Source organism: Cryptotermes secundus, unplaced genomic scaffold, assembly GCF_002891405.2.
Source record: "Cryptotermes secundus unplaced genomic scaffold, Csec_1.0 scaffold1366, whole genome shotgun sequence".
In the NCBI taxonomy this organism is placed as follows: Eukaryota; Metazoa; Arthropoda; class Insecta; order Blattodea; family Kalotermitidae; genus Cryptotermes; species Cryptotermes secundus.
The window spans coordinates 339065-352990 of NW_019737415.1; the positions used below are offsets into that span (position 1 = coordinate 339065).

At 39.1% G+C, this 13926-nt stretch overlaps 1 pseudogene; it reads left to right on the top strand.

The window, feature by feature from the left end:
* The window catches only part of LOC111870422, a 39930-nt pseudogene that overhangs the window by 6858 nt on the left and 19146 nt on the right, over positions 1–13926 (top strand).

The following is a 13926-nucleotide window of genomic DNA, read 5'->3' on the forward strand; positions in this document are numbered from 1 at the left end:
TGTTACAGGGTTTATTTGATGGAAGTATCATGATAGGGTAACACAAGAAAAGATAAAACTGAAAGAGATTGAACGTCTTCAGGGTCAGGTCTTGTTAAATGTTTTGGTTACCATAATGTTACTACATATTTGCAATCATGATTTATGAATTTTTTAATTAGGAGCATGTACTTCATACATAGTTTATCTTTGTACATGAGAAAATTAAGGGTCTCAGTCATTTTACATTTCATAAAATCTTATAACTTTATGGTATAGTTATTATACATATTGTATCATTAGATTCTAAAGGGTTATGACTGGTGTAAGGACTCAACAGAGTAGGTGTCTCCCCCATCACTTAAGGATGGAAACAGATCCAGTTTCTGAAACATTGTGTTCTCTAGTATTTTTAGAATACCAGACGAGGGACAAAGTCCAAGAACCCAGTAATACAGAATATTGTAAGGTATCTTGCCACGATCCTAAATTCTTCTTGAGGCATCTATTTTAAATAAATAATCCAGTTTTACTGGCTATGAATTGTTTGTTAGTACCGTCACTTTTATAGTTTGGTCATAATGAAGCTCACAGTTTTAAGAGNATATATATATATATTTTAAATTTATTGATGATATCGGTACAAAGTGTTAATATTCTTCAAAGTACTGTCCATGAGCATCTACACATTTTTTCCACCAACTCTCCCATGCCCGGTACGCCCCCTCAAAGGCCTCGACGGGAACCTCATTTAAAGCTGGGTGCATTGTAATGATGCAGCCGCCAGTTAGCGGCGATGTCTTTTTGCACGCAGATGACCCTTTTCCTTAATCTTTCTAGAACATCCACGTAGTAGGGAGCGTTGACGGTCTGTCCTTGGGGTAAAAACTCTTTGTGGACCACACCCTTGGCGTCGAAAAAGACGATGAGCATTGTTTTCACTTTGGATTTGCTCATCTTCGCCTTCTTCGGTTTCAGGGAAGCCGAGGTGTGCCATTCAGCACTCTGGCGCTTCGTTTCTAGGTCGTACTCAAATGTCCACGTTTCATCACTGGTAATAACACAGTCTAAATAATGAGGTTCAATTTCCACACGTTCCTTCAATTCACTCACCATCAACACTCGATTGGCCTTTTGGTCGTCCGTCAACAATTTGGGGACCAGCATGGCGCACACCTTTCGCACGTTCAGTTCATCCATAATGATGCGATGCACAACGGTTTTTGGAATGTTCAGAGTGTCGGCTAACAACCGGACAGTCATTCCACAGTCAGCATTCAACAAATCATGCACACGAGTCACATTTTCATCGGTTTGGCTTGTTGATGGCCGTCCAGAGCGGGGGTCATCTTCCACTCCTTCCTGGCCCTCCTTAAACTTCTTCACCCACCTTGTAACTTGCACATATGATAGAGCAGACTCCCCGTAGACTTGCTTAAGCAGTTCGTGAGTTTCGGCAGCTTTTTTGTTGAGCTTTGTGCAGAACTTGACCGCCCAACGTTGTTCGAAAGTATCTGCCATCATGCGCCGTGACATGGTCACAAAACACAGGTGCACTAAATCAGTGATACTGACACCTCCGATGCTCGAGCAGACTGACCTTGGGCGCGCTGTGAAGCTAAAAGGCCTCCCCCCCCCCAACTCAACCGGTTCCAGCGCGCTCCGACCAGTAGGAGTGCGGGAAAGAAATATATTTCATGACTTTTGGGACACACCTTGTATGATGTTCCAGAGGTAATCCTCCAGCCAGCACCAGCCGTAACGTTTCGAACACTGGGAGGGCTCCTAGACTTCTTCATTTTTTTGGGTCCTAGTCCACAGAATGTTATCCAGCAATATACAGAAGTATTGGAAGGCCATATATGCCTCCTTACTGGGGCTTGGGATTCCATCTTTGCAGGTATGCGTTCAGGATTGCATCCTTAGCTTGTTAGGGTATATCCTGCATAACTGCGTTCAGAAGGATCAGAGCAGTTGGAAGGTGAGGTCCATACATCGGTGACGCTGAAGATGGCTGCTGTCTGGAATGAGAAGCTGTGTAGTTTGGTAGATCTATACCAGTGTTTCAGATGAACATGCTTTGGCCATCTCCTTCTGCCCTGAAGATGGAGGCAGTACATTCCTCCAAAACAATTGTAACAATCTACAAGACTACACAGCATCATATCCCAGAAGGCACTAAGTAATCAGTGAAACAGACTTTAATGATGTGGATTCCGTAATGATAAGGGTCACTTGGTTTTGAGCGTCTTGAAATGTCTGACAGTCTTTGAATCCATAAATGCATGAGAGATGCACTTACATTGCAATTGAGAACTGGGGGGAAACTGTTCTGCTGCTCAGGCGGGACAGACAAGCAGTACAGATGCTTACAGGTTGAGAGAGTCTGGTGAATCAGGGGCCTTTGCACATTACAGTTTCACTTCAGCATTGATCCAATAAATTATACAACTGTTATCTTGAAGTGACCTAATGTGTTATATAGTGGCTGACTAGCATTGTCTTATATGGTTTCATTTTCAAGAGTATTATGCTAGTCTGTCCTGATGTTTTCGAAAACTGTGTCTTCTGTGAGGTGATTGAGGGATTTTCAAGGAGAATATTCAAGTTAAGTACTGATCTCATCAAATTTCTCTCCATTGAGCTGTCATCTGCTGTCAGAAAACATAAAAATTAAACTGTACAAAACTAATTTTGCCTGTAGTTTTGTATGGGTGTGAAGCTTGGTCTCTGACATTAAGGAAAGAACATGAACTGAATGTATTTAAGACCAGGGTGCTGAGAGAATATGGGGGCCAAAGAGGGATGAAATGTTGGAGAAAACTGCATGATGAGGAGCTTCACGACTTTTACTCTTTGCCAGGTACAATAAGAATTATCGAGTCAATGAGAATGAGGGGCAGGGTATGTAGAGTGCATGGGGGAGAATAGGAATGCATAGAGGTTTTAGGTGGGAAAGGCAGAGGGAACAGTAATATTGATTTATTTATTTGGAATTTGTTGTGTCGATGGCCACATAGTAATACCACTTCCTGATACACAGCAGGATGCATACAATAAAGACTGAAATGTAGAATTTGTGAGCAGCATAAGATTTCATGTAACTAACTGCAGTTTATGGGAAGGAAAAAAGTTGCCCAATATTTACAGCCTATTATGAAATAATGTAATTGCTGAAGCACAAATGTAAGATGGTATTGTTTTTAAATAGAACTTCATTATTACTTTATGATAGAAATTTTACTATTGTTCAGATTGTGCTCTTCTGGGTTGTAACACTCTATAGTCTTGTAGGCAGATAACAACGTTTTGGAGGAATGTGTTGCCTCCATATTTATGGTTGAAATGTGTAAATTGAGGAAATATAAGTAGGCAGCAAGGAAAGTGGACACTCAGACCCACAGTTCACAATTCCATTTCCCATCTGTGTTGAAGATCCAGAATAGGGCTGTTTCTCTGTGTACTGTTCCCATCAGTCCATACTGGGCTCTGTTCCCATATCCCCTTACCTCTTGTTACACGTTTCAACCTTAAAGGTGGTGGCAGCACTTCCTCCAACATGTCAGTGTCTACTAATGAGACGACACAGCTTGACATCCCAGAGTAGCACAATCTGAATTACTCTATATTTACTTCCCTTTGCAAATTTATTTCAGTTTTTTCTATTAAGATGAAACACCATAACATCAGAAGAATCCCATAACTTGGCAATATTGTGTACCACGTTTGAAATCAGTTCTATGGTTATACTAATTTTATTTTCTTTATCATTATTTATTGGGGGCACACGGTAGTATAGTTGGTTGAGGCACTGTGCTACAAGCTGGAAGGTCATGGGTTCAATTCCCAATGAAGTCGAATTTTTCAGTTGACCTAACCCTTGCACCCACACTATGGCCCTATGGTTGACTCAGCCTCTAGCAGAAATGAGTACCAGCAATATTCCTGGGTGGTAAAGGGTGTCTGAAGTGTAGGGCTGACAACCTCACTGCCATCTGTGAGCCAATTGTCTAGAGCCTTGATGTTTTACTGGCCCAATGGGCCTCCATGGCCTGTTACAGGGATAGCTTTATCTTTAACTTTTACCATTATTTATCAGTTCAGAGACTTCAGCAGTTGTTCGAACTGTATTTTTAATGTAGGATTTGAGGTTCTCATGAAGAATCTTACCTTCTGGGATATAATGTTGTGAGTCTGTGGAAAGTCGTCCAGTGTTTTGGAGGAAAATCTTGCCTCCATCTTTAGGGTCGAAGAATAAACCAAGCAAGAAACCACTGTGAAGCAGGTATGAAGCAAATCTTGAAGATGGAGGTGGCATGTTCCTCGGAAACACTGGTTGACATTCAGTGGACTGCATGACTTTATATCCCAGGAGATAGAACTCTGTATTTTTAATGTTGATTATTTAGGAGTAGGGTTTAAAAATGACATGTTAACACATGTGTTCATGTACAAATTTCTGTTTTACCACTTTTAAGTCCTCATTTAATGTTGTGAATATGTTCTCATAAACTATGATGTTATGTGAAACTACATTAAGCAGATTCATTTTACCATAAGAAATATAATAAATAGGTTACGTTCCTCAGCCTTTCTTCACCACATAACATGCATTAAAGTGTAGACAGTATGAATGCAGATGTAACTACTTGTTTATTCTTGCAGTTGTAAACTACAGTAGTATTTATTTAACATTTAGTATGATGTATTGTATTAACTGATGACCGAAGGTGAAACTAGCAAGTGCTATGTGACAGCCCAATTTCATCAACATTAAACACTTATTTAGGTGCATAACCCTCCTCTTGAACCATATTCTTGAACCCTGGGATGAACGACAATATAATAATGAGTTAACACAACTTTGTGCGGAGCCTTGTGAAAATGGTACCATAGTACAAAACAACATTAACTGAGACAATGCTAAGTGAGGAATTTGTGTATTTATGGGTTTTGAGGTTCTCACAGCAATAACTGTGAGGAGCACTATCTTGTAGGATGTGATATTGTACAGTTTGATGGAAGTTTACTGTTATTTGGGAGGAACATATTGGCTACTTGCTTGTCCTGCTCCTTGACTCTGAAGATGAAGTCCATATGTTCTTACAAAATATCAGTGAACTTCTGCTAGACTATGTGGCGTCACATCCGAGAAGACAGTAGTACTCTTTGTATTTATGATGATATGAAACTAAGAACACCTGAAAGCAGCCTCTGTAGTCTAGGGGTAACGTTCCCACCTCATGACTCAAGGTACGCGGGTTTAAACCCGGCGGAGGTCGTGGAATTTTTAAGGGCGGAAAAATTCAGGGAACAAGTCCTCTGGGAGGGACTTCAAGCCTTGGGTCCCGTGTCGTAGATTTATGGCACGTAAAAGAACCTCATGTCTCTAGGAGGCCTCTGAGCAAAATTTGGCGAAAAATTTCCTGCCCAAAGTAGTTTCCAATGCCTCCGATAGATGGGGGAAGTATTGGTACCACTGCCAGAGGAGGGGGGACCTCTCTGACAGAAAGGGACTAACTATTAGATACCACTGCCAGTAGAAGGTTGGAACCTCGCTGGCAGAAAGGGACTGATAGTAAGCACCAGTACCGGTAGGGGATGGAGACTGTAGAAATTAAAAGGGGGATGTACAATAGACTATCAGTCGCGGTGCATGGGGAAACCCACCCCCTCAATACTGAATAACTGAATACAGCTGTATGTCTCTTATCTTTTTCAGATATGGTTACAACAGTTTGAATAACACAAAACAGGTTTGGAGCAGGACTTGAGAAGCAGGAATTCCACTGGTAACTTCTTCTGATATGCTTTTTTTTTTAATCACCTTATACAGTGGTAGGATGAATAATCTGAAAATTACCTGGGCAATGATGTGACCATGTTAGGTGAGTCGCTTGTCACTGGCATGGCACATCCTCAGAATCATCTGAGGAATGCTGTGGCACAAAAAAGGGCTGTTTTAGCTGATGATGATGGTGATGATGCTGTTGCTGATGATTTGTATCAAATGTACTTGTAATACTTTCCCTTCCTAACATAAATTTAATAAACTTATTTGTTAGATTAAATCAAGAGTATAATCAAATATGTCCAATTTTGTGTTAATAAATAATTACGAATCCCAGTATATTTCAGCAGTAAATGGGTGTCTTTAGGGGCAACCAGTGTCAAAAATCCTCACTCAGTCAATCAGATCACCATATACATACCACTACATAGATGCCACAAAACACAATCACATAAGAGATTTATATGATTCAACTTCTTGTGACACAACCCTATCACACCAGGCAAGGAAAAAAAAAGAATGATTGCAGAACCTTGGTTCCCAGTAGTAACATTGAAAACGTCGGTTGATTTATTCTAATTCATAAGCATCTTCGGGCACATTATCCACATTTAAAAATGTTGGGTAGTGTTGTAGTGTTTTTACAAGGGAGAGTCTGTATCAAATGCTCTAACCATTGTTTACTAGGCAATGTTTCGGTAAACACCACCAGAAAGTCGGAATAGCAGTGAGCAAGCAGAAGTCTGTTCGCTGGACATCAGCTCGCTAAAAGTCATTCTCATGTCAACAAAGATTCAGCAAAGGTTTCCGTGGATACGAGGAATGTAGGGATCACCAGGCGCTTCTGCTACAACGGATACAGGAGACCAGTAGCTTCTATTAGGACCTCCCGAACTTATAAAAGAGAGTTCATTTGTGAATATAATTCATTCATGTGTAATAGGATTCAGAAGGCAGTTCACTAGTTGAATATTCAGCTGTGAAGTGTTTACCAAGTAAGATTAGCTACTGAGCAATGACTAGCAAGCAGACATTGTAATTACGCATGTATTCAACGCAAAAGCTTTTATGTGTTTCTCTATATCCATGCTGTCTTTCGGCACTTAACTTTGTTCATTTGGGCACATTATTACAATTATCTTCTAACCGCCTCATTTTCCTGTACACTCTCATATATGCAGCACGACGATTACCAGCAGACATCTTAAGTGCATGATGTCATATGCTGCCAGCTTGCCTATAGCATTGCATCATAAACTAAAGACTGGGATTGAATTAGCTGTATACCTCACATTTATTACCTTATTTCGTTCGTATTTATAAGGTTCCAGCACTAACCGCATAGGAAACATTGTTCCATGGTTTTTGCTTTCTCTGTTGTTCTGTGTTAGATTTCCATTGTCTAGAAATGTACCAGTAATTACAAATTGTTACAGATCTCCTTTACGTTACAAATTCAGTTACTAACAGTTTCATTCCATTTGTACCCTCATAAATTAATATTTTCAACATTTAAAAAGCCTTTACTTCTGTACATTATTGGATCCTGCCTCATATTTTAAGTGTTAATGGTAGTTTATATTCAGATCTGTTTTTTACTAATGAAGAAACAAATTTAAATTATTCATGTAAAATTACACGAAGTTTTATTTTTTTGGATGCCCCCGAAGATGATCATTTGAGGCAGAAACATATTGATCTTCTTAATCATTTGTTGAGTAGGAACTGGATACATTGTATTTATTCTAATGTAAATATATGATCAGCATTGCTATCAAATTAAGCTTATCTCTCATGATTTATGAATTTGGAATCTAATGTGTTCACTGCTAGACATTAAAAGACCTTTGGATACTCTGGGCCAAGCAGTCATGGATGAACAGATTTGAACAAAAGCATTTTGTTTGCAAGAAAGAGACATTACTATTCGGTGTATGTTGAAACTTCATGCATATGTCATTTCTGAAATTTTGTACTGTGATCTATGCAGGCAGTGTTTATGAGATCTGGTTGCCATCTGACTGAGAAAAGAGAATGTTACGAAATCTAACCTAGGTATAGCAGTGAGAGGCTTCGTGTATTTAAATGACATCTGCTGTTTGTGGCAGTTTGACATGCAGTTAATAAGGGTTATGTTCCATTTGGAATGATATTTTTACCTAACACATGCAATTTTGTACACGGGATGTGCAATGGAATGACCTGGATTACATGAACGAATCCAATGACTTTACGTATGACAAAGAGAAGTTCAAGAATTTACCTGAATTTATGGAAGAATTGCATAAGGTGAGCCAAATTGTGTGTCATAATATTGAAGGCATATGTGGGTTGGGGTTAAGTCGAGGATTAAGTTTGTAGGTGGGTTACCTAGCAACGAGGAATCCACCTGTCAAGCTGCACAATTGTCATGATGTAGAAGATCACCATATGTACCTAGCAGCAAGCTTTGTTTATTAATGCATAATAGCTAGTGTTTACACATTAATAGAATTACAGCATGTTTGTAAATTGTGTCTCAACCAACTGTATTTTCTGAAAGTTGGACACTATCAGTTGTGGGCTATTTTGTGTTTTTGCAGAAGATTTGAGATATGTTTTGAAAAATTGCCGAGTAATGTGTGTCACAGGAAGCAAACAGTATCCATATTTGAGTAGTGTAGTTGTCTGGGTTGTAATGAAGTGTAGTTTGGAGAGACCCGGACATTTCTGAGGAAAATACCGCCGTCATTGTCTGGTCTGACTTGTTTTACCAATTAGATAGATTTCATTGTTTAATATTCTATCAAGCTACAATCAGTTTCATTTCCAAGGTACTGTATTCAATGTCATATATGAGAAAGTTTGTACTGTCTCTTCATGCTGGTTTTTTCTATATTAATACCATTATGCCTCGAGTTAAAATATGTTCACATGCCTGCATAATATCAGGACATTTAATACCCTCTAGTCAGGATAGGAGGTTGGGTGAACCCCAGAGCCAGTCTGGATGATGCGTGTGAGATTCAAGGTTATGATAGTAACAATGAAGAGTTCTGGCTTCTGGGTTGTGATGCTTTGTGGTGTGGTAGAAATTTACCTAGTTTTGGAGGGATGCACAGTCTCCATCTTCAGGGTCAAAGTGTAAGCCAAGGAAGAAGAGAAGACCCTATGCTCTAAATATATAGGACCCAAAATTGTATTGTTCAGTAAGGCTTGGTCCTTAATTTTTGATGGTGGTGGTTGTTATTTTCAGATTATACAAAATAAATAATACCAGAATATAAAGTAGATATCAGAATTGAAAGCATTCTTTTTTTCCTGCACTCTACAGTTCTGCAATGTCTATTTTTGCAGTTAGGGATGCATTACATTCCCCTGATAGACCCAGGAGTTAGTGGAAGTGAAAAGCCAGGCACGTACCCACCATATGATGAAGGGCTTCAAAGGGACATATTTATAAAGAATTCCACTGGACTGCCCTTTGTTGGAAAGGTAAGTCTATTTAGTAAAATTTCTTTTTTTATGTATCAGTAGTGAGCAAAATAGAAAAGGTTTGTACTGACATCCAACCCTGTGAGAGAATGTACCATATTCTGTGGTGTCTAAGATGAATGATGATATAGAAAGAAAAAATTAGGAAATATTTTTTTTAAATATTTGGTTTTAAATTTTTGTTTACTAAGCAAACTGTATTATTTATTAAATAGTCCCAGAGCCATTGCAGTTTCTTATATCCATAAAACTGATGTTTTAAATCTTCTGATATTTATCTGTTTTTGATCAGTAGTTCCCATGCTCAGGAAGCACTGCTATTTTTAGTGCAATTTTAAAAAAAGAAATTTGCCTCTTATATGCTGGGCAGTGTGGTAAATTATGAGAGGTAAAGTTAAATAAGCAAAGTTTTTCCTGTGCTAAATTAATTAAGCACCACAGGATGAATATTATGGGGCAGTGGACATATGGCTTCACCATTCTTGACCTCAGCACCAGATGGAGGTGAGTGTTCAGCTTCATGCCCTGGCTGCTTAATCCTCTGGAGAAAGTCCCCTGTTCCCATTGGGTGGGGTGCTGTGGAGAAGAGAGAAATCTCATAACTCTTCCACCCAATAGCCTGTCACTATACAGACTGAGCTATCCTAGCTGTTATGGTAAATTATAAGTACTGAATAATGAGGTGTTAAGGAATAATATTTAGATCTGAGAAAGGTGAGGGGAGACTGAGTTTGTGCTCCCCTCTCTTATGTCTTATGTTGCATGAATTGTTATGTATTCCCTCTCCATTATATATTTTCTGCTCAAATTGTAGCATGGCACATCTGTGATGTATTTCAGTTTTGTATAGAGAAAAGAAGCAACCATAGACATATGAGACCTGTTACACCAGTTAGCAAGGTTTTGGTGACATAATAGGGAACCAACTTTTAAATTAATTCTAGTATGCTGATACCAGATACGAACACACACATTTTCCGTCACTTCACAGTTTTGTGCACTGGATATCGCACCAAAGCAGCATATTCTTTATCTCCTTTCTCTTTTCTCAGATTTGTGCTTTCCTTCTGAGTGTTCTTATAATTTTTTTTTACTGTAGTGGGAGAATCTGATGTTTTATTAGTTATTAATAGTTTGTTTTAAATTAAATATTATTTCAAGTTGCATAGTAATCTGAAGTACATTTATATGTGTTGCATACAGAAATGTAGGGGGTAACAAAACTATGCACTTTCCTTTTCATGATCATGCCTGACTTACTCAAAAACACATTATGTGTATGTTAAAAGCTGTGATAGCTCAGTTGGTATAGTGATGAGTTACAGGCTAGACAACCACTGGGGTTCGATTCCCGGTAGCTGTAAGGTTTTTTTTTCTGTTCCATAATGTCCAGACCATGTCTGGGGCCCAGTCAGCCTCCTATACAATGGGTACTGGGGCCCCTTTACCTGGAGGGCATGAAACTGACCAGTTGCCTCCATCTAATGGCAAAGTCAAGAATGGTGGAGGTATACCTTCGTTCCCCCATATATCTTCATGGCTTAATGCTTAATTAATTAAGCACAGGGACAACTTTACCTTTTATATGTACATGTTATTGAAAAGGGTGAAAATTTTGTGCTATATTATCGGTTACTAGGCTTTGTGGAACCCATATGGCATTAACCATAGCTCTAATTATGTGTAATCACAAATCATTTCACTAGTTATATCCTGGCAGTTGATTTGTAACACAGTAATTATACAAGTCTTCAGATTGCATGCTGATTTTAATGTCTCATTTGATCTCATTGCCATCTCTTCTCAATCATCCTTGACTCCTGTCCCAGGAGACTCCCTCAATTCTATTTTAGGTGCCTGAGATCTTCGTTATGTAGCCTTGGGGCAGCCCCCACAGAAGACACCGTTTCCTAACAATTTCTCTGTTGTTATAGAGGTGTTTTCACCCCACTGTTGCATTGAAACAGTAGTTCTGTTTTTTCGTGTATTCATTTCTACAGGAACCTGTTACTGAGCCATTGGCTAGCAAAGAATATCTGCTCTGGCTCCCCTATTCTGGCTTTCAGGAATCATGTCACATTATATTACCTCTGCAGTTCAAATGTCTTTGTGAAATAAGTGAAGGGTCTACATATATCAGTCATGTCACTTTTTTTTTTGCTTGATGGCTGTGTGACACTCAAGGAGGGAGACCATTATGTGTATGTGAAAACTAGAATTAAGTTGAGAGTTATCCCAGCAGCATCATCTTTAATTAAATATCTGTCTGTCCTGTAGGTATGGAATCGTGTCTCTACAGTGTGGCCAGACTTCACACATCCTCGCACTGTTGACTACTGGCTATGGCAGCTGAAGAGACTCCATCATGAATTTCCATTCAATGGAGCATGGATTGTAAGAGGTGAAGATTGACTTGAAGTTAAATGGATGCTCATTGTTTACATTTCATTTTGCTTTCATTCTGAAAGTAATTTGGATCATAAGTTGACATGTCGGTTATCATATTTGCCCCAAAATAGGCTGTATCCGCAAAGTGATATAGTCTTGAAATGGGAGAAGAAACGTGTGTATGTATGTATATATATATATATATATATATATATTTGTTCATTTACATAACTGCTTGTATGCAAAGCAATCAGAACGTTTCAGACTAAGCAAGTTTCAAGTTGCCCTGTGTAGCTGTGTAGCTGTGTTACAGTATGTTGGTTTAATATTTTGAGGTTGTTGAAGACTGTAATAAGATAAAAAAATTAGGTATTATGCATTTTCCTTAAAACTCTGCTTGTTGATGACATTGATTCAAATTGTGTTAGCATTGCTGTGTCATTTGATCAAAGCTGAAGTGTCATCTCTTGATCATAACAACAAACTGCGTACCTTTACCTGATTTGGACAGTCTAGTGATATTTTTTAAGAACCGTTTGTAAGATGTGCTCTGATTTTGAAAACATAAGTTTTGGGGAAATGTGTGCCTTATATCTGGCCACATATGGTATTTATAAGTGCTGGTACAGACAAATAGGTGGCACGTGGTAGCGTAGTTGGTTGAGGGGCTATGCTACAAACTGGAAGGTTGTTGGTTCAAGTCCCGATGAGGTCATGGGATTTTTTTCAGTTGACCTAATCGTTCTAGCCGCACTATGGTCCTAGGGTCGACTCAACCTCTGAGAGAAATGAGTACCAGGAATTAATTAAATAATTTTTCTGGAGAGTAAAGCGCGACCAGCGTGTAAGGCTGATAACCTTACCGCCATCTTTGAGGTGATTGTCTAGATCAGGGGTCTCCAAACTTTTCGAACCACGGGCAACATTAGATAATTCAGCACTATCAACGGGCCAGATAAAATGAGAAATTAATAACTCTAGGTATGTGAGTTTTATTGAAAGCACAGAATTTCATAAACTAAATACAAAGTACATGAGAATAAATTATCGTATATTAATGACAACAGACAGTAGCAGCAAATGCTCATATTTTCATCACAAATTATAGTAAAACAATTAACCTTTAAGAGACGGCTATTTAAATTCCGTTAGTGGTAGCGGGACGGAGTTAATTTAAATGCCTGCCACTGTAGAGTAATAAAAATTGTAATCATGTTACTCAAAATGCTGTGATTTCTACAATTTTTGTGATAAACGAACGAAATAAATGCTACTTTTATCTAGAAAGAATATAGAATCAGTTATTGTAATTTACCGGTTTTAAAATCTCTAAAAAATTTTACACTGATGCCCAAAAAAATTTTTCCCCTCAATTTCGAATGCCTGTGCACAAAAATGCATACAGTTCCTGCACAAAACATTTCTGTAGTCTGAATGCCTGCTGGTGACATCATGCTCTAACTATGGCTTGTGTTGCTACAAGGTCCGATGTTTACGCTTCGTTCATCATTCTCCAGTTCGTAGGTTCCTTTCGGTATGAACGAATGTGGGCGTTATCTACTCGTTTGCAGAAACACTGACTGTTTTATCTCGTATAGCCAAACACGAAGTAGTCTGTTTTGAAATATAGCCGAGCAGTGTCAGAACGTTCAAGGCTAGCGTTGTGTTTAGCTGTCCACCATGGCCTCGTATTTGGAAGATTGGTCAGCAACCTGGGGACCACCACACCAGCATGGCAAGAGAATTGTGAATAATTATTCAGGTGGAGCTGTGGGCAAACTGTGGCAAAAAGTTATAGCATCTGTCAGCGAACCTGGAAATGGACAAATAAACTGTTTTTCTGTCTCCTGGATCTGAACAGTTACATCCTGTTGTCACAAAGAGAATTTCGTCTCGCTCTTGTGCGGAACATGCTGGAAGGGGTCCACCTCGCCATCAACGGCCCAGGGGTCGAACCCCTGCCGTTTTATCGGAGATATCTCGATTATAGGAGGCCAAACCACATCACTGGCCGACTTCCTCTACTTCGCAATTGAGGTGTCGTGTGTGCTTTTCGCGTGGGAAACGAAGAACCATCCGGACAAAGTGCGTGAAGTGCGATGTCGGACACTGGATTTCCGGATATTTCCAAGATTTCCACACGAAGCCAACAGTCCATTAGACGACGCAGGTGGGAAGAGAGACAACTTATAAAGCTGGTGACCAAAAATCATATAAGTAGAAAAAGAATTTATAACTTAAAATTAGATTTTATAAAGCCGGCCGCACGCGTGGACTGCGCCACGACATATGTC